The following is a 23,742-nucleotide window of genomic DNA, read 5'->3' as shown; positions in this document are numbered from 1 at the left end:
AGATTCCACATGTTGTAAATGGACTTTCTAAATATCTCTAAATATTTCGATTCCTGTCCCATATATAAAACTCTTTTATTCTATATATTACAACCTAATAGAGCCCAAAGCTTCGTTCAAAGTTTTAGGTCTCTGGGTCATCGGGAAGTTCCTTAAAACTCGAAACCAAAATTTACGAGTTCATACTATCTTTTTGAATTTTCAAAGTTTTTTCCCCTCATGTTGAATTGCCATGGAGTAACGATTTGTACTCCAAGTTCCCAGGATTGCAATATTCTCAAATTTTGTATCGAAATCGGCGGAAAAACATCCAATGAAACTAGAAGTAGCCTTATACATATATCACTGTAGACTGCTGCAACCGCCTTCGTTCGCAGCTTAACTGCAACAATACTCATCAAAGCCCCGTCACATAAGCAGTTTTTCATACAGATGCGTTTAACTCAATCCTATGCATTATAAGTAGATTACACTTATTTTTATGGAAAACGTTATATTGAGCTACACAAACGCCATCTGACATGAAAGAGTAGCCAGCTTGCAACTTTTGTGTCAAGCAAAGCATAAGAAGAAGAATTTGACATTTGTTTTGGCTAAGGGTGATTTCACACTTTGCAAGTTAAATAATTTTTCCCACTCGTTGGCAACTTTTCTAACATTTTTCGCAATTAAAAACTATAATATTACAAATAAATACGATACAAAATATGTTAGCAAGCATTTTTGTTGTTTAGGGAGAATGTTTAAAACAGTGCTTTGCGAAATTTTGTCTGTGAATGGGCAAGGCGAAATAAGCTTCAATTGCCAAGTCTGAAATTCGTTTATATATGTAAACGCAACATCTTGGTTGATTGTAGCGATGTTACTGGAATTCATAAGCTTGTGTTAAACGCATCTATATCAAACATTTCATTGTGCCGCGGCCTTCAATGAATCCGTGATTTATGCTTAATATTTGCGAAGCTAATTTTACTCCCCTTCGCTGGATCTGCCAACCTTTGTTGAAACATTAAAAAATATAGCAGGGATGCACCTTAACGTTAAGCTAATCGTTTATCAAAAAATTTCCACCGTTTCCGTTGAAACTCTTCGAAATATTATTGATAAAGAAATTATCAAGATAAATTGTATCTCGTTTTTATCCGAAACGAAAAGCTTTCGTTAACGTTAAAAACGTTAACAAAAACGTGATACTTTATGTTTGAATTGTGCTGGCAATGCTATAGCCATGGTGAAGCCGTAAGGTGGTAACAACGAGCGCACATACACACACAAACTCCATATAATTTGTTTGTGTAATTCGTCGGTGGTAATGTCAAAAACACTCTGAGAAATGTTCGTACTGTCAAAATTCATGAGAAAAGTTGCAATCAGCTTGGCTATTGCTTTCACCTTTAATGACTCCGCCATCAATCAGCTTTGCCAGCATAGTTTGAAATTAATAATGAACATAAACGATTTGATTCCGTTTTGATATGGCAGAAAACGAAACGAAATCATTTCGTTAATTTGACGTTTTTAACGTTAATAAACGAAACGAAATGACTTTGTTTCGTTTATTAACGTTAATTATCGTAACGAAATGATATCGGTTCGTTGGTTAAGCATGCCTGAAATATAGGAACAATTGCGGTTTTACTAGAGCTTTAGGCAGTCACTACTAGCCACTCTGTGGGTGTTAGTTTTATTTTAAATTGTTTGGCATCTCATAAGAGTATTGACCACAATTTACAATAACAGCTGGCAATATTTGTATGTAGATATGCTTGCACTTTGTAGCGGAAGCTTCTGATTGTTGCTCCTTCTACTAACTAAGAATACGCACGGCAATTGATTGTTATCGTAGCGAAGGTGTTGCTGCATTTCAATTGCCCATTTACATACATAAATAAATGCATATTTGTGTAAGAGTACGCGAACGCATCCCACTTCACACCTATTTATAATAAAGTTGCTTTTATGCATGAAGGAACGTGTGTATGTGCATACAGTTGCTCCGTACATGTGCCACAATCTAAATGTAAACGTGCTATGTGCTCAAATGTATGTTTGCATGTGTGTACAATATACAAACAAGTAATTCGTTCGAAGTGATCGCTTTATTTATGTTTTTTTCTGGCTTAATTTATGTTTGCAAGTTTGTATGTATGTACGTATTATACTTATGTTTATTTGCATTTACATTGAGTGTCACGCGTAGGTGTTGAATTTGTTTATTTGCCTAAAAAAAATGTCATAAGCAAACCGACCTTCAATTGAGTGTTATGAATGAAAACATTCTAAAAAATCAACCTGTCGTGTATGGCGAAATTTAAATAAATTTTTTTTTTTGGTGCATTTGTCTAGGTGTGTGTGCGCTCATTTGGCAAGCAAGCACCAATGCTAAGTTGAACACTGTTGTTTTTTTTTATTTGAAGCTGCAACTGCAAATATTTAATTTGTTTACGAAGATCTACAACTTTGCATAGTAATTTTGTTTGTCATATAATTGACTTTTCTAAAAGCAAGTTGATTTTAATTACATATCTACATGCATACATAGTCGTTTAATGAACGGGTTTTATTGCGGCAATAAATTATTTACTCTATGACAATCGAATATGTAGAATATATTTTTACGACTGATTTGTGTTTTTTAACATTTCCTCAATATCGTGATTTCGTTTTACATGTTTCATTTTTTTATATGTATCTTTTTTTTAATTTCCGTAGATTAGTTCCAAACAAGAGGATGGTCTCACTGTCCTATTTTCCAACTGAAGTTACATACATGTACATTAGACTGGGCCCAGGAAAGAAGCTGCAAAGTCCTGCTCCTCAAACTGAAGCCTATGTTGAGTGGGTATCGAAACATAATTTTTTTTTATAATTTTTTTTTTTTTATTCGCCTAAATACAGAAAAACAAATTTTTTTTATCATAACTTTGTTCTTTGACATCCGGTTCTCAAAATTGATATGTATTTCTATTGGTCTTGAGAGGCTCGATAATATCTCCTATTGTCCGTTTAAGCTCTGAGTAGATTTCTCATACATATGCTAACTAGCCTCATATGCTGCCCCTTCAAGTATGCTACACAGAACTCAAACAGACATTAGAAGTAGTTAACAATTTTAAAAACCCATCAATTACACCAAAACATGTCCGTACCAAAAGAACACACGGCTAGAGGTGCGTATGCGTAGTATTTTGTTTGCTTTATTGTTTGGTATAAAAGAGTTGGCGGCCGCCGTGGTGTGGTGGTAGCGTTCTCTCGATTCACGCCGCGGTTCAGATCAAACATTTGTTAACATTGGTAATTTTTAACAGAGCTCTGGCTAACATTCGATGATTTTTTTTGTTTTTGTTGATTTGACTGTTGAAACACTCAATTCAGTATCAACAATGTAAGCGAAGTTGTTTCAACAGCTATTTGCGATGGATAAAAATTGACAGAAATATCGGTTGAATTGACCCGCAACTCGGTTGATTTTACCAGGTTTTTTTCTTTTAGTACATTCGAATAGTTTCTTTTTAGTAATTTTTTTTTTAATGAGTCCTGTGATTCGTAAATACGTTGTGAAGTTATTGTAAGCCATCTGTGCATATTTTGCACTTTGCCTCTTTCGCTTCCTCAGGAGGTCGAAAAGAAATTCTAACCTCCAAAAACTAATTTTGTAGCAAAGAACTTAATTTTTGTAAGTTGAGTGACAAAAAATTTAATGTATGAATGAATTTTTAAAATTTAATTTTTAATGGAAAAAAATTGAATTTATGAAACCGTCCGTCATTATGTATAAGACAACTGTGCTATCTTCAGCATAGACATAAAACTAGCAAATAGATTGGATCACCCGATTTTTAAGTTGAAATAGTGGTCTCATTCTGCATCTCTTTCTAACGCCGCCATATTGAACATCCTGTCAAAGCGCTGCCATAACCATTGTGGATAAAACAAGTGTTGATATCTTATCCGTCAAGTGGCTGACAGGATGTTCAAGATGGCTACTTTTTGGCGTTTGACAGCGTTTTGACAGGATATTCAATATGGCGGCGCATACGGTCGCCTATCTTCACCGGGTGATAGAAAGAGATACAGGATGAGAGCACGATAGTCACTTGATCCAATCTATTTGGATTTTCACGTCTACGCAGAAGTTATCACACTTGTCTTTTCCACAATGGCCAAAACGCTAAAGAGTAGCCTTGAGCATCCTTTTAGGCAATTGACGGATAAGATATCACACTTGTTTTCTACACAATGCCGTCAGTATTTGAATGACAGTTAGTCTATTGCATGCTATGTTGAAATCGAATACCAGATATCCAACTTTCAAGCAATGCAAAAGCTGCGAGCCGAATAATCGATTGTAACCAAGGACTGTAGTAAGCACTACATGACATTAGAGTGGAACAAAAAGAACTCGAATTAAGCGCATAACATTATTTGTTCGTTTTTTTTCTACCCATCCTAATGTATATTAAACCAATAGCTTTAGCAATCAAACTGACCACGTCAAACAGAATTGCACCATTTTTATTGCGTGTAAGCACTTTCACCAGACCTCACCAATGATCGATTCGATGAGGAGCTAGCTTTACGTGTCGTAAGAGTGCCAGATGATTTTTTGTTTTATTAGTAATTTAAGTTTAATTATACAATTCAATGATCGCTTAGAAAATATAAAAAAAAGAATCGTAAAAACATAAAAACAACTAAATTGAACAATTAAAAATAATAAAAAAAATCGTATATGTACATACACGCTAATATATACCCACTCAGCATTTAGGTGATTCAATTTTGAATTTCCCTACATATCAATACAATTTGATTACACTTTCTGACTAAATAATGAGTTATCATAAAATTGAACAAAAGAAATAATCAAATATGAATACTTTTGATGATGAAAAACTAAAAAGCATTTTTTCGATCACTTTTTGGAATCATTTTTGAAGTGCTTTAATGACTTAATTTTAATATTTCATAAAAACCAACAAAAAGAATAATCAAATATGCTTACCTTTGATGATCAAAAACTGAATATAGTTTTTTAATCACATTTTGGAATCATATTTGAATCACATGTGTTTACTTTAGGTGATCAAAAATTTATAATCATTTTTCAGTCAGCTTTCTGAATCTTTTATGAATATATTTGTTTACTGAATAATGAATTTTATACTTGTTTATATTTTACTTTTCATTAAAAATTTTGTTTTTTTTTACATACACATATTTTTTCAATCATGAAGCTAAGAAAAAATATATAAAAATTTTATTATTTTTACAAAAGATATTCTTCAAGATGTAAATAATGTAAATGTGACCGAAGATTTCCCCAACCATTTCTCCATCTTCGGTTTCCCAGGAAATACATAATGATTGAACAATACAAAGGTTGTGAGCTATTTGAACCACAGGTAAGTGAACATCCCGTATCGTATCCGTATTTTAAGATGCAGACGATAATGCTGATGTTGGATGTTGTAGTCGCAGGTGTATATCGGTCAAGTTTGTTTGCGAGTTAGCTGTGGTTCGAATAGCTCACTTTCGCATGCTTTCTTCCCCTGATAAAATAAGATTACTATGTAGTATCCTATTTTGATTGAGATATGAAGAATAAATGCATTATAATGGCATTCAAAAATGATTCAAAAATCTCAACCAAAACGATTGAAATATATTCACGAATATGATCAGAAAATGACTGTGAAAAGCAGTCAAATATTACTCTAAAACATATATGTAATACTGCTATATTGCTACAAAAGGCTAGGTACATTCCCAAACATCAGAGTGCCGATATATTGCTGTTTAAACGTTTTTGTTTTTGTTTTCAATAATCGAATGTACCAAAATTTAAAATTTTTCTTGTCACACTTATGCTGCTACAATCACAAATATTTTATAGGCTGTCTTCTTTTGATTTCGAATTCAAAACACATTGCGAGCATTTTCTATTAGCAATATAGAAGTATTACACACATATATGCTCTAAAACTATTAAAGCTCAATTTTACAATGATATCAAGCTTTTCGAAATAGGAATCATAAATGATTATTCAAGAATAATCACATTTATGGTACATTTTTCTACCGACGATACGTTAATTTTCGAACAGAAAATGCTTTTAAATTTGGACGTTTTTAATCATCTTGGGGTATGATATTTAAACATTTTTTGATCAAAATTTTCAAAAAATGCTGGCTGGGTAGCTAGATTTGTATATAAGAATTGCCTTTGAATTTTGCAAGAAGGCGCTCGATTAAAAAAAGAACCATACTCAACAACAACAAAGTACGTTTCAATGTATTCGTATCGGTATTCACTTCAGTATGACAGCCTGGCAGGCGCACCATATGGTCAGCGTAAAGCGCCTCTATAAAATTTGTTTTTAAGCAATTCGTATTGCTACATTAATTTATACAAAAGCAATAATAAAGTCAAAAACTATATATATGAAATAAATTAATATGCTAGGCATGCAGGCAAAAGACACTGACACTGGCGGCTAAGGCGGTAGTGAGCGCCCGCGCGTTCATACAAACAAATGTACAAACATACACGAATATTCTAATATATTTAATAAATAAATGAAATAACAAAAATTTCTAGGTTTGCATAATTTATTAGATACTATATATGTATATGTATATGTTTATATGTTTGTAGGTGTACTTAAGATAGTATGCACAAATATGTATGCGAAATTTTTGTGTAGGTATGTACTGATTATACTAATTCTGGCAGACCCGGCAAACTTTGCTCTGCTGAGCTTTGACTTCTATATATTATATCCACTTCCTGTAACACTCGTTCTCCCTCTCCAACTTCTTCTTCTTCCTCTTCCACTCCTTTCACTGTCCCACTAACAACCCATCTTCTTCATTTAGGAGATCACTTTAACAAATATTATATATATATATGCCTCGAATAGATTGATCATTCGTCTTTTGCAAAACACCTTTTACAGTAGAATTAGGACAAATATACTCAAATATCTTTTATCTGCTAGAAACTTGTTCGGAGTTATGAAGAATTTAATTTTGATTTGCAGAGAGGCGTAGCGTAGCACTCGTTTCCTCTCTAAAACTACAGTGGTACTGTAAAAATATCATCACAAACATAAACCAATCCATAATATCGGAAATGGGCAGAAAATCAACGGACACCCAGTTGGAGAATAATGCTCAAACCATAATTAGAAAAAACCGAGCAATGTCAACAAGAGATATTGCCAAAATAGCCAAAACCACACATGTGCAAATTTCCAAAACGAAGTGAAGAACAGACTTCGAAAAGCACTTCCCTTGCGCCTAAGCCCTATTAAACCAAATTGGCAAACAAAATTTTTGTCTTTATGGGCGATGAAAAGTATTTGAAAATGGACCTGAGAACGTTGCCAGGTACCCAGTTCTACTACTTGAAGTCTGGAGAAGATATTTTTAATTCGAAAAAAAAAATCCTAATAAAAAAGTTTCGCAGAAGCTATTTGAGAATGCTGGCGTTAATGCACGCCGTTATTTACGATGGAGACAACTAACGCAGAAATTAACGTGAAAGAGCGTTGTCAAAAAACGTCTTCTGCATCATAATGATTCAACTATGACTCTAGCAATTAACGCTCGTGTCACCTAAAAGTGGTTGGAGGATAACAATGCACATTATGTTGGAAAAACTTGAATCCACTCATGTGTTTGAGGTCAATTGAGCGGTATCGGACGCTGATGGAAGCCAAACTTTTGAAGATAGAGAAACCAAAAAAAAACCGTCACAGAAGTAACAAAAACGTAGCGAAACATGTCGCTAAAAGAGTATAAAACTGTTCTACAAAACTTGATATAGGGTCTCTCCAGAAAAGTTCGGTCATACGGAGAGCAATGATATAAATATGTATTTCCATATAAAAACAAAAGTATAATGTACTAACTCTCGTACTTTATGAGCAGTTTTTGAAAAATATTTTTGTGTTAGTCCTTAATAACATGTCTATATAATAGCATACTTGATTTATGAAAGCCAAGGTGTTTCCATGGTACAAAAAAGAATGTAATTCTATTGTCATTGTGAGGTTGTCACTTCTGATTAAAACACAGATTATTGAAGTTTCTATTGATGTCAACATATTGTATGGCGCTACCCAATCTGGTATATGTAGGAGGGGTTTATTTAAAAGTATATATTGCTAGATTTTTAGAGATCTATATTTTAAAATGAGGAGACACAAGATAGAGATGATTTTATAAACATTTCACGAAGCCCCAATACTATACTTCGGGGCACATGAGAAGGCACCAGTAAAGGTCTTGGGGATTGTTTTGGGGGCATTATTAAAGCTTTCCAGCCGATCGACCTACAGCTTGCTATAGTCTCATCTCTTTATTGTTACCAAGTGTTATCTGTGGGCGATGTTCACACGAACTTTAACTTACTTAACCTGGCGTTAGAGTGCGGCTGCAACTTTTGAAATAATTGACCGATATCAAAAAGATATCTGCTTGATTTGCATTGCTTTCAAGCTCAAGTAAAGCGTGCGATGCCTTCCAGCGACCCGTCCTGTCGGATATTTTTAAAGCAGTTCGGCGCCTCTAGCGTTACTCTGACTAGTGTTTACAGGTCACTTTAACCTAACCAGTTTGCCATGATATTTTGATAAGATAATCCGCGCCTTGAGACCTAGTTGGTTGAACAAAGTCGTGGCGGGGTTCTTATGATTCGGAGGTTTCCGATGATAGATGCTCTCCACTCGGAGTATACATGTATGTCCTGGCGAAATATACAACGGATAATTTGTGTATATCAGTCATTGTTTCCGGCAAGATTACCGAATTTATGAGCGTCCACAAAACCCTCATAAAAATATGCAGGCAATAATTTTTCAAATAAATAAAATAATGGAAGATTTTATTGTTGTTGTCAAGTAGTTAATATGGCTCCCGACAACTGATAATGGCATTAACTTGTTTCTTATACCATGGGTGTTTTTAAAACAGAGCTGCTCAACCCCTATACACTTATAGCACTTTAGTAACTCAAAATTTATTCTTTAAGGCGGACATCAAAATTCTATAACATTTAAAATAATTTTTTTTTTTTTTTTTTTTTTAAAGTTTCAGTGTACATATAATTTTGTATATGTATTATGATTTGCACTTCGATATAAAAACTTTTGAACAGCCCTGTTCTAAAACTTCTTTTTAATAAAAACTTTAGTTAAATTCTTTCTGATAAAAAAAAGTGTGTTCAATATTTATGGTGTTTTCTTTTCTGAAAATAATGCCACCCTGTTGTTTCTTCTCCTCTCTCTGGTGAGTTTGTGTGTTCCTTTCACAAAATTGTTTTCCACTCAATAAGAAAAGGGGTCTCATTACTTACAAGGAGAGCGTCTTTGCATAGCGCTAGGTCACGCAGATTAAAAGTAAGAATTTAAGAGCGCAACATGAGGATAACATTTTTTTCTGAAAAGAAAACGCCATTGGTGTCTTGTATAAGATAACAAGGGAAACTAATCAGCTCTGATAATAAGATTAATTGTAGTGAAATAATGCAAGCCTTTCGTACACTGATGACCTCTAAACGACAGCTGGTGCCCGAAATATGAAATATCATCTTTATTTTAATCCGATATTTACTTAGCTTTTTTTTTTTTGTTTTGTTTCAATAAATTGTCCTACTTTTGTACCGACTGACTCGAAAAGCAAAGTACATACCTACATATGTATGTTTTTATATTTGTATAAATTGCACCTTGTAACTTTTAATCCAAATACACAAATGAGTCAAAAATAATTATATAAACGGCTTTTCTTGCCAAAATATATAAAAAAAAGTGTAAAAAAAAAAAACAAAAAACTACTCAATGGTAGGAGTCAACAACACTAGGCGTATATACAGGGTGAGCATGAATTAATCTGCGCTACAACTGCATCAATATGAAAATATTTTAGATATTTTGGTAAGATTTCTTGGGCTTGGATAGTAATAATCAGGGATGTAATCATTATAAAATAAACGAACAAAAGGACTTATTTAACCATTATTAATGACATATTGAGATATTGGTCGTGAAAAACAATTACAACGAGAACTTTTTTATTTAGGTCACGCTAACCAATCAATATAACAAAAACGTTATTATGGTTCTTTTTTTAATCGAGCGCCTTCTTGCAAAATTCAAAGGCAATTCTTATACACAAATCTAGCTACCCAGCCAGCATTTTTTGAAAATTTTGATCAAAAAATTTTTAAATATCATACCCCAAGATGATTAAAAACGTCCAAATTTAAAAGCATTTTCTGTTCGAAAATTAACGTATCGTCGGTAGAAAAATGTACCATAAATGTGATTATTCTTGAATAATCATTTATGATTCCTATTTCGAAAAGCTTTTTATTCATATTTGATATCATTGTAAAATTGAGCTTTAATAGTTTTAGAGCATATATGTAATACTCCTATATTGCTAATAGAAAATGCTCGCAATGTGTTTTGAATTCGTAATCAAAACAAGACAGCCTATACAATTTTTGTTATTGTAGCAGCATAAGTGTGACAAGAAAAATTTTAAATTTTGGTACATTCGATTATTGAATGCAAAAACAAAAACGTTTAAACAGCAATATATCGGCACTCTGATGTTTGGGAATGTACTTAGCTTTTTGTAGCAATATAGGAGTATTACTTACATACATACATATATGGAAATATCCAAAGAAAACAAATATTCAAATGTTCAAAACTTAAAATATTTGAAAAATAAAATTTTGTATGGAAAATCTTCAAGTCCAAGGTGTGCAAATGAAAATATCTAGCATCAATACTGCGGGCCATTTTTTTCTCAACGGAATATTATAGAGAGTAAAATCGGCGGCCACCGTGGTGTGATGGTAGCGTGCTCCGCCTGCCACACCGTATGCCCTGGGTTCGCACCCCGGGCAAAGCAACATCAAAATTTTAGAAATAAGGTTTTTCAATTAGAATAAAATTTTTCTAAGCGGGGTCGCCCCTCGGCAGTGTTTGGCAAGCGCTCCGGGTGTATTTCTGCCATGAAAAGCTCTCAGTGAAAACTCATCTGCCTTGCAGATGCCGTTTGGAGTCGGCATAAAACATGTAGGTCCCGTCCGGCCAATTTGTGGGGAAAATCAAGAGGAGCACGACGCCAATTGGAAGAGAAGCTCGGTCTTAGATCTCTTTGGAGGTTATCACGCCTTACATTTATTTATTTTATTTTTTAAACTTTTGTGTATGGTGGTTTCCTTGCGTGCAAATCCGTGGATCCTATCGGCTGCTATTCAACTTTAAAAGAAATAGGACAAAGAAAATTCAAATGGCGATAATTAAGTATACAGTTTTTTTTTTTGGAAAAATCGAAGACGAGCATTTGTTTGCATTATCGATAGCTATCAAATGATACTTTTGTTGCTAAAAAAATAAATTATGACGTTTTTCGGTGATCACTTTCAGAAATGTTCACTCTGTGTCTAAACATAACATTTATTTACATTGTTTTATTAAAATTATATATGTAAGTGCGAAATGTACACACCCAGTGATGATAAAGTACCAAATAAAAAATACAAAAACTATTTAAAAACAGAATACATAGATCATACTTTCGAAAATACTTTGAAATCAAAAGCTTACATCTTGGTATTATTAAGCGCTGTAATTTTGCATTTTTCTTCAGCATGAAAATAGCATTAGGCATAAAATTTTGGCATTACACGATGCATGGCAATTTATACATGAATACCGCTTTTATAAAAATAAAACAAAATCTATGAAACTTGTCCCCCCCCCCCTCCCCCCACAACCAAGCTCACTGGAATTCATAGGACATAATTCAGCCAGACAGCCTTACTTTCCCTAATAAGGATATAGACATTTCAGGTGCATACCCTCAAACAAAATGTTAATTATGTTTGCCAAGATATTTCATTGCCAATGGTTTTCTTACAACCCTAGGTCACCCCACTTATCAATATTTTAGTTGAAGTACCTACATTAATGCCTTTCTGAAATATAAAGTAACGTGCAGAAAAATAACGCCAGCGGTTTGTATATACTTTTTTGAGAGGGTTTATATTCTAACACACTGACCACAACCTAGGAATATGAAAACCCTCACATTTTTGTTGTTGTACTACTGACTTTACCTGTCTGGTTTTATTGTGTCATAACACAGACAATCCATTTTTTTTTTTTTCAAAAAGAACAAACTTACGAAGACAACTTTCATTTAAAGTGAGTTCAGGCACACCGTTATATAAATACATTGAAACACCCTGTATAACGCAAAGAGAACCAACGAAATTCAAAAAAAGATAAATCAACCAAAAAATCAAAGAAGCCAAATCGAAAAAGAATTCATTCCCAAGTGAATCTTTAATATACTGAAAAACATTTTAAACAAGCCGCTAAAAATAGAAACTTTCGTACGTAGGCAAATCAGAATTAGTCAGAGCGACGCGACAGCAGAAAATAGAAAAAAGATCGCAGATCACATATAGATAGCTAAAACTAAAAGTTGGTTGATATGTAAGGAAATGATATGTGTACTACACACACATATATATGTAAGAACATCATGTATGTTTGTGTGAATCCGTAGAGAACAGAGCGGCGCCGAAGTGCAACGATCAGAAGCTGACTTGACATCCATAGATAGGAGATGAGGTAAGGAGATGAGGTCAGACGTGTTGGTTGAATTTGCTGAATTGTTGCACTTTTGTAAAAAAAAACCAAAAAAATTACAAAATCAACACTTTTTAAAATGCACTGAAATATAAACATATTTTCTTTGTAGATATGTAATTATTTATGCCATTTTTGCTGATTTTTGCACTCTCGTTTTCACTTGAATTTATAAAGTGAGCATTATTAAGAAACATTCTATGCTTCACTATGCTCATAGCTCTATATTTAGATGTAATGTGACTAGGTTTTTTGTATGTATATTTGATTTTTTTCATTTTCTTTTTAATTTTATTTATTTATTTTTTCAAATTTTTTTTTTTTTTTGAATCTTTCTTTGATTTATTTCAACACAATTCCTCTTTGAGGTAATTCACTGCTTTTAACGGTGTTATTTCGTACCTATTTTTTCAAACATCTGTGCTGCATACACAAATTGTAAAAAAAAATTGGTTTATAAATAATTTTTTCCGAATCGACGCAAACGAATCGTTGCTGCTCCAGCACAAACTATATTCAAACTTTTTCGAAAATTCACTGTTCTCCATTCTATTTCTACCTTTTGGCGGTGCGTCAGACGCGTGTGCCAATGATTTCATATATATAATTTTTTACATATGGGTATATGTACATATATCTGTTTTTTTTTATATATTCTTTATGTGAAGGTTAAATTTATAATTTTTTTTAAGTTCTCACTCATCTATACTACAACACCACAAACTACACAATACCTTTAATAAATATTAAGTAAAAAATATTCGAAAATTAATTTAATCGTCACGAATATTCGCGCTTTCGTATATTTCTTTATTTTTTTCCAATTACCACACTTAATTACTGATCGAACCGACCGCCACAAGACTTCAACACCAACTGAAACATTCTCCAATCGCGCATAAACTTGGAAGCAACAACCCAATTGTACGCTGTCAACGTTAACGTCTGACGTTGCTGCACATACACACACACATGCCGAAACGCCAACCCACACACAGATACAAACTCTCGCACACATACACATACCTCATTCATATTAGCTGTAATTGTATGAGACGTTATTCCACAGCGCACAGTACTTGTTTGATAGCAGTGACTTTACTTTGTATTGTTTTTGTTATTATTGCTATTGCTGCTGCTGTTGCTGACGACTGATTGTTGCTGGCTTTGGTCGGCCCTTACTTCATTGTATTTGCAAAGTACATGGCTCTTAATGCGGTGGTGGTTATTGTTGTGGTTGCTGACTTTTTGGCTAACGTTGGCGGCAGTTTGTGATTGTTGTTTCAGTTTTTTTTTTTTTGTTTTGCTTGTTCTTGTTGGTGTATGTTGTTATCTATCAACAAACATATGTACTATATATGTTTGTATGCATGTATGTATGTACATAAAGCAGTAGAAACATTACAGAAGATATTACGACAGATAGTAAAATATCATTATATGGCAATTTGTCGATTTCGCGAGCTTGAAATCATATGGCAAGTGGAACATTGTAGTTTTTGCAAGTAGGTATGTTTGTTGTAGAAATTGCTACTATAAAAACAGTATTGCAAAATATTTTCTTAATTTATATTGTTGAACCCTGTTTCTACAGTTTTTATCATAAAAATTTGAATTATACTATTAGCGTTGCACTAATTTATTTAAGTTTGAAACCTCATTGCTTTAAATTTAAGGTGCGCCTGTTATGCTTAGTAAAATCGGCTCATAAAATCAGTACAGCATAATATTATAATCGAATCGGCTTATAAAAGCAGTACAGCAAAATGTTTTGATTGTTTGTATTATAGATCTCTGTAACTAAGCTTTCGTCATATAATTAAGAATGATATTAATTATCTCGCTCTAAGTTAGTTAAGTTTGTAACTTTATTGTCGTGATCCTAAAAGCATGCTACGTTTATTGAATTGATTTACAAGATACTTCTCTTCAGCAGGGACGCATACAAAGAAAGGCCTGAAGACTCATTGTGATATCATTGATATAAGCTAAAGCCTTTAGGTTTAGATATGCCGGCACTTAAACCAGTTGCTATATCTAATGTAGCGCAGTATATCCTCACTTTCAAGTAAAAAACCGACGAGGTACTTCTTCAGACATGCATCTTTTGAAAGACTACTAAACGCACGTATTAGCAGTAAGTTGGATGCCTAGGGCCTGTCAACTGCCCAAGTGCAGCTCAACACAGATTGCGCTACATAAAGTTCTACACAGATGCATAATACCCTTAAAAATGAACTGTTGGATTTGGCGGCAATAGCAGATGCTCTCTAAGGCCCTCATTATTCGACCGATCCTAACTTACGGAGCACTGGTGTGATGTAGGGAGATAAGGTGAACTCCAGAAAGAATATGCTAGAGAAAATGCAACCATCTATCGTTTTTAAGTCATGCGCCACATAAATGCAACGTCCCACATGTCGACTATTAATGAAGGCATCGCTTTTCCTGTATGCCACTGGACTTCGGCAATTAGGGCTCTGGAAAGAATGTTCAAACAATTACAAATAATCACGGACTACATTTGTTCTATGACAGTTTTGAACACAAACTATAGCACCTTATTTCCAAAAAGGAAGGGCTGGTAAGATGAAAGAATCAGTTAGATATTCGGCTACCAGCTTATTACGGGACTAGAGAATGTATTTAAGTCCAAGATTTTTGCTATCCAGGAGTCGTTAAAGGCGATTATGGATAAAAATAGAACCAATACAAAGTATTTTTCGAAAGCCAGGCGCTCTGTAGAAAGTGCTGGTGCTTCGAGACAATATGGCTGGAGATGTAAGATGGCGCTGGTTGAGAAGCTCATTAGGGGTCAAATCTTTGAGTGCTGGCCTAAGAAAATGTCAACAGAAGAGGCTGCAGCGTTGCAGAACTTCAAGGAGCGTATGGTCATTATACAGATGAGACATGATCTTCGGCCTTCTGGACTGAATATATACGTATGTATATTCAGATTTGTTTCTGTACTTACCGTGAACTACACAATTATGGCTCAAGCGTCAAGGATATGATTGGAATGTAATATCTTTAGGGGCATTTGTAATTTCCCTTGTGAAAATATCTACCTTACTGTCGAAAGGTAGAATTTTATTCTAGAGCCTCCAAGGTCTCCAGGATAACAAGCATGTGAAGCTTTTCATATACATATGTAAAGAGAACAGGGTGAAAATTTTGGAACGAACATTTTGAATATTCGCCAGACATTTTTCAAAATATTTCTTTTGTTAATTTACGAGCTGTGGGATTAGAACGGCTTTTAGTTAACTAAAGTTCAACAGTTTTTCTTCTGTTGAAATGACCACATAGGGTTTGTCCTCTTGATAAAAAAACTCCTTTGCACTAACCATAAAGCAATCAAATTTACTGAATAACTGTTATTTCAAGAACGACAAACCTGATTTGTTGATCTTACTTCCTTTATTTCCTTCGATGTAGGGAGCATATGTTGTTTACTTTCGTATTTCAATTTAATTTGGTTTAAGTTCTGAGCAGAAAACTTGCGTTATGAACTAATTATTTAACTAAGCGTTGATTTCACTTTTCGCCAAAATAATCAAAAATTATGAAGGCGAAAATTTATATAAATTAAACATCCCACATGCCACCTACATATAGACAATCGCTAACATTAGTGTATACACTACGTAAATACATACGCAAATACATATCAGAGATCAGCATAAGTACCTATTCTCATAAGGATACAAACAGTATGAACACTAGACTGAAGAAATATAAAAGTTGTAAAATTCCACCCCTAAATTTAAAACTTTTGGTGAGGTTACGGAATTTTGGTTTTTTTTTTTTCATTCCTGCCAATACTGCCGAAACTACTATTTTTTTATTTTCTTTTTTTTTTTTTGCAACTTGGTTATTTGACATTTTTAAAATTGAAGTACCATTTTTTCCTTGGGAAGCTTGGTGAAAAGAAAATTATACTTTAAGGGGCTACAACAGTGGTGGAATTCATTAACTTCTAACTACCGACTTTGTGCAAGAATCAAAAAAAATTCCGAGTTCAAAAAGAAAGTTGATTACTGGCGTCACTTGGAAAGAACGCAGCATTGTTCAACTATATGGTTGCCTCACATCTACAGCAACAACATACCTTTGTTCAGATTGTCAAATCTGTGTGTCGCCTAACAATGGAATGGAGAGAAAACATAATACCTTGCAATGTGTGTTGTGACTAAATAATGCGCTAAATTAAATCCATTGAAAAAATATTTTTATCCGAAAAATAGGATGTTATTTAAAATTTAATAATATTACTTGAAACAGAATTATTTCCAACAAAAATCAAAAGCTAAAAAGTAATAAAGTGATAACATCAGCAAAATGTAAGTTTTCGAATTCCCTTTTCGTTATTTGGGCGTTACCCTTGCGTGGCCGGTGGATTGAGAACGTAAGTGCTAAAACGGCACAATAGTCGAATGTATTTGGCCTTCAGTTTTATTTGAATATTTATGTATAGAAAATAGTATTCGCGTACAAAATTTTGTTTTTGATATCCGCTAAATTGTGTGTTTTGCTATATCTAAATTTCGTATTTGATGTCCGACTTTTGAAATCTTATGTCATCTGTATGTCGTAAAGGTAGTGCCAAGGACTATAAACTAGAGCTGGATTTCGATTCGATTCTTAATCGATTTAATCGATCTTTTTTTAGGTTAGGTTAGGTTAGGTTCAAGTGGCTGCCGTCCACATTGGAGCGGCACACTTGGGCCTTTATAGGCCCATTGTGAAACCACACGGATTTGTTCGTACTCTTCTAATCAAACCACTTCGTTCAGTTTATGAAGCTAACTAAGCGTCGTGTATTGGCCTCAGCTAAATCAGTCAGATCTACGAGAAACATCTTGCCCATAAAAAGTTGCCTTCTTGTACCGAGCGCTAGACATTCAGAGAATAGATACCTAACAGTTTCAGGTTCTTCTTCGTTGCCGCAGCTTCTACAATAAACACTAAATGGAGCGCCAATCCTTTCCGCATGCGGTCCAATACAAACATGACCCGTAAGAAGACCTACAACTAAGGAAATATCCCTCTTATGGAGGGTGAGAAGCTCTCGCGATCTCTTCTCATTCCATTCAGGTCATGTGAGTTTTGCCGTGTGGCATCTATCATGATGCTTCCACCTTGCTCCCGCTTCCATCAGTAGATCCTCCTTTATCTTGAGCTTGCAGGTGGAGAGCGGCATGCCCAACCTCTTCCAGAATGGCGAAAGTTGAAGGGAGGTACTTTCTTGCAAGCTCATCCGCCATCTCATTACCTGGTATGGCCTTATGTCCCGGAACCCATACCAGCCCTCACGTTAAGTGATCTGCGACAGCCTACTACAGTTTCAGAATTAGCTGTGACAGAGTCAAGGGCTTTCAGTGCTGCTTGACTGTCTGAGGAAATATAAATGTGCTTCTGAGAGACTGCCTTCTCCCTAAGGCAATCCACGGCGTCTTGTATGGCCGCGAGCTCGGCCTGAAATACGCTACAGTGATCCGGAAAGCGAAACGATCTTCGTATCTTCAATCGTTCCGAATAGACACCTCCTCCGACCCTGTTATCCAGTTTAGATCCATCTGTGTTGATCTGAATGCTGTTAGTGGGCCAATCAGGGTCATTCACCCACTGTTCCCTCTCAGGGATTAATATCTCGTATCCCTTGTTAAAGTTGGTATGTGGTTTGCAAAAATCTGTCCATTCTGGTATGCAGAATCTGTCGAGAATTTCAGTATGTTTGCAGTGCGACCATGTGGTCAGTTTCCTCAGCCTGATAGCTGCACATGCTGCATATTTAATGCCTACTATATCTATGGGTAGTAGCTTCAGTATTACATTCATAGCCTTTGTTGGCGTTGTGCGGATGGCTCCGCTTATGCATTGTAGTGCATAGAAATGTAGAATCGATTTTTTTTTAAATCGTTCGATTCTTTAGTCATCAAAGTTTTCATCACTGTATACTTTACGGACGCTGGAGGAAATACATATTCTGTAATTTTTATTTTTATTAATTTAGCTTTATTGTGTTGGTGGCTTCGAGAAAAAGGAGGAAAATGAAGAGATTTCTTCGCACTTCTGGCAAGCAATATATTGAACATGTGTTCATCTATTTTGTGGTATGATATTGTGTTCAGTACGAAATGAAAACTAATTAATACCACATTTTTAGATTCTAGTAAGCCAATTGAAAGTGACCCTGAAGGGGAATTCAATCTTATAAGTAATCCAAAGATTCGCAGATCTGTTGTTTGGAAGTACTTTAGTCAAAGGCAGGGCGATTCTGCGAAATGCAAATTGTGCGGCAAAAAATGCGAAACAGGTGGAAATACAATCAATTTGTAAAATCACTTGAAGCGGTCACATCCAACGTTGATGGAAATGTCTTCATCAACAGATCCTATAGAATCCTTTTTTGAACCTAATAACAACAATATAAGGAAGTCTCAGTATGTAGATGAGCGAAAAAAACAACTGGATAGTGCTTTGATTAGAATGATTTCCACAGATATGCAACCCTTTAGGATTGTCGAAGATTACGGATTCACATATTTTACACAATGCCTGGATCCTCGGTACGTTTTGCCTTCACGAGTAACATTATGAAACACACTTCTAACAAATATATAAAATCAATACTTTTTATGACATAGACAGCAGCAAACACGAAAACAGAAGTGGCAATTTTTATGAAATTTCGTCAATTATACTATGTTCAAACAGAAAAATAAATTGAGGCAATTTCGATTTAAATTGAGTGGTGTTCATACAACTTTATTTAGCTTATACAATAGTAATTTGATAGCTGGTTGGCTCATCTCTACAGTAACAACATATCTTTGTTAAGACTGTCAAAATGTGCGTGATGATATTAGGCGAATGGAATGGACTGAAAACATAACACTTTGAAATTTTTGTGCATTGTAAGAAAATGTGTTCAATGTTTTGGTTTCATTTTGAGTTTGCCATCTTCTTTTGACAATCCCTACTCCAGTGAAATGAAAGACATAAAATCAGCTGATGAGATGCGCCAACAATATAGTTCAGCCATGCGTAATTGACGTTTAAATATACTCAATAAACACACTTTACAATGTTGCATTTGCAGTTTGAAACAATTTATTACGCAATTTTTTTTAAATTGGCAATTTATTATTACAATTTATTATATGACAAATTGCGTAATAAATTGCCCAAATGGTATAAATTGCCAATTTGGTGTATGTTTGAACCTAGTATTAAATTCCTTATTCCTTTTCATTTTCAATAAGCTAAGAAAATATTTCTATAAAGTTTTTAACTGAAACTACGTAAACCATGACACAAATTTCCGTATGCTGTCAATTGAAAGTTCCTATACCTCATTGATTAAAAATCTGCAAAACGTATACTGAGAACATGTTTCCCTTACGTATGTAATAAATACTTCCTTTTTATATGACGCTGAACATATATCGATTCTAAAGCCGTAAACGAAGCGAGAACATTATAAATATTGTAATAATAAGTATTAAAGAAGAAAGTGTATTGGTTAATGTTCCCAAGGTTGCTTTTCCTACATTTTGAAATAAAATATTCAAAAAAACGCCAAAAGTATGACATTTCGGTAAAAACTATACTAAGGCTGTGTGCGAGTTGACTTAAATTTCTACCTAAATAGCGAAAAAACCTAAATCACTGGAAACTGTCGGTAAGGCAGTGCAAAATAAAAATTTAGAATTTTATGAGTATACTTTTCAACCTAAATTCAAATGTCAAATTTCAAAAATAAAAATATTGATTTTTCAATATTGTATATGCAAATAAATGGCTCTTGTCCATTCAATTTAAGTAAATCATAGATCATAGAGGGATGATCCCTGCTGTTATTAAGGTCCGATCGATTGTACGTGATGGTGAGGTCAATTTTGTTCAAGCTGATGTTGGCGACACAAGAATTGGATCCTTCTCAAATATGGACCGCAATCTGAACACATTTGGCAGCCAAGTGCACTAATTGGCCTAAAGAAGTTATTGGAGGCGTACCAACATTACAGTATTGAATGCGAGATTGTGGAAAAGGTCATTTGTGCACGTGCTCCACTATGTTCGAAAAAAAACCTTATAAAACGGAGCCACTGGATTTTCTTGAACTGCTATCTTGGGATAGGTACTTACCGCGGACCTTAATTGACCTCTGTTCTTTTTAAGCGTGAAAACGCATCACAAATACCAAATTTCCCGTATCGTTATTATTTTCTTAGCAGAAATAAACAATTTAGGTCTTCAAATCAACTCGCACAGTTTTAACAGCTTTTTCCCAAATTATTGCAGTGCTGGAAAGTTCCAGTGGAATATTAGTTTAGGTACCTAAAATTTTGGCGAACTCGCACCCATCCTATTTATCCGATGGGCTCAGGATTTCATTTTTTAACTTTTTTTCGACTTTGATTTTAAAGGTTTTCATGATCTAATAAAAAATTTCATTTGATTGTAAAATTTTCATGTATACCCTGTCCGACCCAAAAATGTCCGCTAAAAACGTTGGCGGTAACAGTTTTTTGAAAAAAAAAAATATATATATAAAATTTTTTTTAGTAGGTCATGAAAAAAACCTTAAAAATCAAAGTCGAAAAAAAGTAAAAAAATGAAATTTCGCAGGCTCGAAAATTATTTTTTTTGGGTATGCGTAGTGGAACTTTTTTTCCTGAGCCCAAATTCTATCGAAAAATCGATGGCGCGATATCGGTTAACTTTCGTCCAAATCGACCCACACTAAAACACATATATATATCTGTATATATGTACGCTTGTACAAAATTGATTCTTTACAGATGTTGGTTGTATATGGGCAAATTTGCTTAGTCTGCTATGAAGACAACATAAGAAGTTGCAATTGCCTTTGACATAAGCACAAATAATATCAGATTGTTGCTCACCTTACCATCAAGCCTACGTACACATATAACTTAACGAGAGATGAGATCGTTTAATAAAAGTAACTACAGAGGTATACACACGTAAATATTTTTAATATACATACTATCAGACCCAGCAGTCGTGGGTTTGCCCTAATTTTGGTCCATCTGCAAAACTTGTACGAAGTTTTTAAAACTTACTCTCCCTGCCCCTCTTTCCACCTCCTTCTAATCCTTGTATTCACTCCTCTCCGTCTTTTCGCTTACTTCTTTTTCGCTCCATCTATCCCTATCTATCTTTCTTTGTCTAACTCTAACTCTGTCTTTTTCTCAATCTTTTGCTCCTGTAATACTTCTTATTCTTCGCCATCCCTTATTCCCAGTCCCACTTCCAGCCCAAGTCCCAATCACAGTCCAAGTCCCAGTTCCAGCCCAAGTCCCAGTTCCAGTCCAAGTCACGGTCCTAGTCCCAGCCCCAGTCCCAGTCGGTCCCTGGTCCAAGACTACTTATATACCAATTCCAGGCAAATCGAACCGTGAATTCGTTCGAATATATCGGACCATGGTCCACTTCTTGGAAAGAAACTTCACGGGAACATTCTGCGGGTTGCTGTAAAGCTATCCTGCAAATTTGAATAAAATCGATAGAGTGGTTTCTGAGTCCATAAGCTGCATACAAACATACATCATTCTTTATAAATGAAAATGTATTAATAAACAAATTTGTGTAGGTACATAGCCTCAAAGAATGGGTAAGATCAACTTGCAGAACGGTAAGATATATTCTCATGAGTTTTAAAACTCATATAATTTTGACCAATTCGAAAATTAGCCCTGAGTTAAAAATGTTTGCAAGTGGGCGCAAAGCGATTATAAGAACTAAAAAGTAAGGCTACAACACAGCTTGTCCGGAACAAGTTAGCCCCATGACCGAAAAAGCTCACGACAAGGTAATTACACTCATTCCCTTTATAGCCTTACTTTGCATGGCCTATCAAAGTTATAGTTAAGATAGTCTCTCAGAGCAAGGTTTAAATCATATTGATGAAATAAAATAAGTATTTTATAAGGTGCAACTTTTGTTGTAGGCACATACCTACATACATATACATACATATGCATGTCGCACATCAGAACACCAACCCAAACATCATTTCATTCATTCATTTATTTTAGCACAAATTGAACAGTCTTGAGATCAACATTGCGATCACGATTGAAGAAATGAGTAGATGAGTGTGTTTGGTTCAGGCATGCCTGGTTTGGTTGATGAAGTGAGCAAATGTGCGTCTGTTCGTCTGATCTTGACAGCGGCGGCGGCTGCGATTAATGTTGAGAAACAAAAGCGAAATTATCGCTTATACGCACGAGTGTCTGATCAATGAGAAGCTTTTTTTAAATTAGAGCAAACATGCGAACAAACAAACACCCACACACACAAACATATTTTTGCACATACATAATAGACTTTGCATGCAATCCATATGTTTAGATGTGAATATATTCGTTTCATGCCATAACCGCTCAAGTTGGGATACGAAAAATTTGAGTTATGGATAAACATAAGCGCTGTAAGATGTTGCTCATGTGTGTCTAAACGTGTATACATACCTACATATGTATGTACATACATATTGGCCAAAGAATTTTGCGGTGGTTAATGGATCTTATATGCATTTATTGGTCTATCAGATATGAATTCAAAACATTTATTCGAACAAGAATTTTAGACATAAGCGGTTATTGTAAGTAACTATCTATAAAGGTACATATATAAATAGTTCGCCTACAAATGCACAGAGCGCAGAAATCGATCAAAATTCTAATTACAAATTAATTGTTATTATTAAAAATTTTACTTTCGTAATACATATTCGACATAAAGCTAGTATTGTATTTGTGCTATGCATATTAGGGTGGGTCGATTTGTATGGACGAAAGTTAAACGATATCGCGCCATCGATTTTTCGATAGGATTTGGGCTCGGGAAAAAAAGATCCATTACGCATACCAAAAAAATAATTTTCGAGCCTGCGAAATTTCATTTTTTTGACTTTTTTTCGACTTTGATTTTTAAGGTTTTTTTCATGACCTACTAAACAAATTTTCATATGTACTCGTATACCCTGTCCGCTAAAAACGTTGGCGATAACAGTTTAAAAAAAAAA

At 34.5% G+C, this 23,742-nt stretch overlaps 1 protein-coding gene across 4 annotated transcripts in view; it reads right to left on the bottom strand.

The window, feature by feature from the left end:
• Nucleotides 1-13,554, bottom strand: part of if (inflated) — a 175,750-nt gene extending 162,196 nt beyond the window's left edge. For 2 of the 4 annotated variants that reach the window (XM_067784916.1, XM_067784919.1), the window contains exon 1: nucleotides 13,415-13,554. The gene's annotated coding sequence lies outside the window, so the exon portion shown is untranslated. Of the gene's footprint in view, nucleotides 1-13,082 lie in introns of all 4 variants that reach the window. The other 2 variants (XM_067784917.1, XM_067784918.1) reach the window with 2 other exon arrangements.
• Nucleotides 13,555-23,742: the final 10,188 nt, after the last annotated feature.

Source organism: Eurosta solidaginis, chromosome 4 (genome assembly GCF_040869045.1).
Source record: "Eurosta solidaginis isolate ZX-2024a chromosome 4, ASM4086904v1, whole genome shotgun sequence".
Taxonomy (NCBI): Eukaryota; Metazoa; Arthropoda; class Insecta; order Diptera; family Tephritidae; genus Eurosta; species Eurosta solidaginis.
Note: the sequence above shows the minus strand (reverse complement) of the source record. Positions and strands in the feature narration are given on the sequence as shown.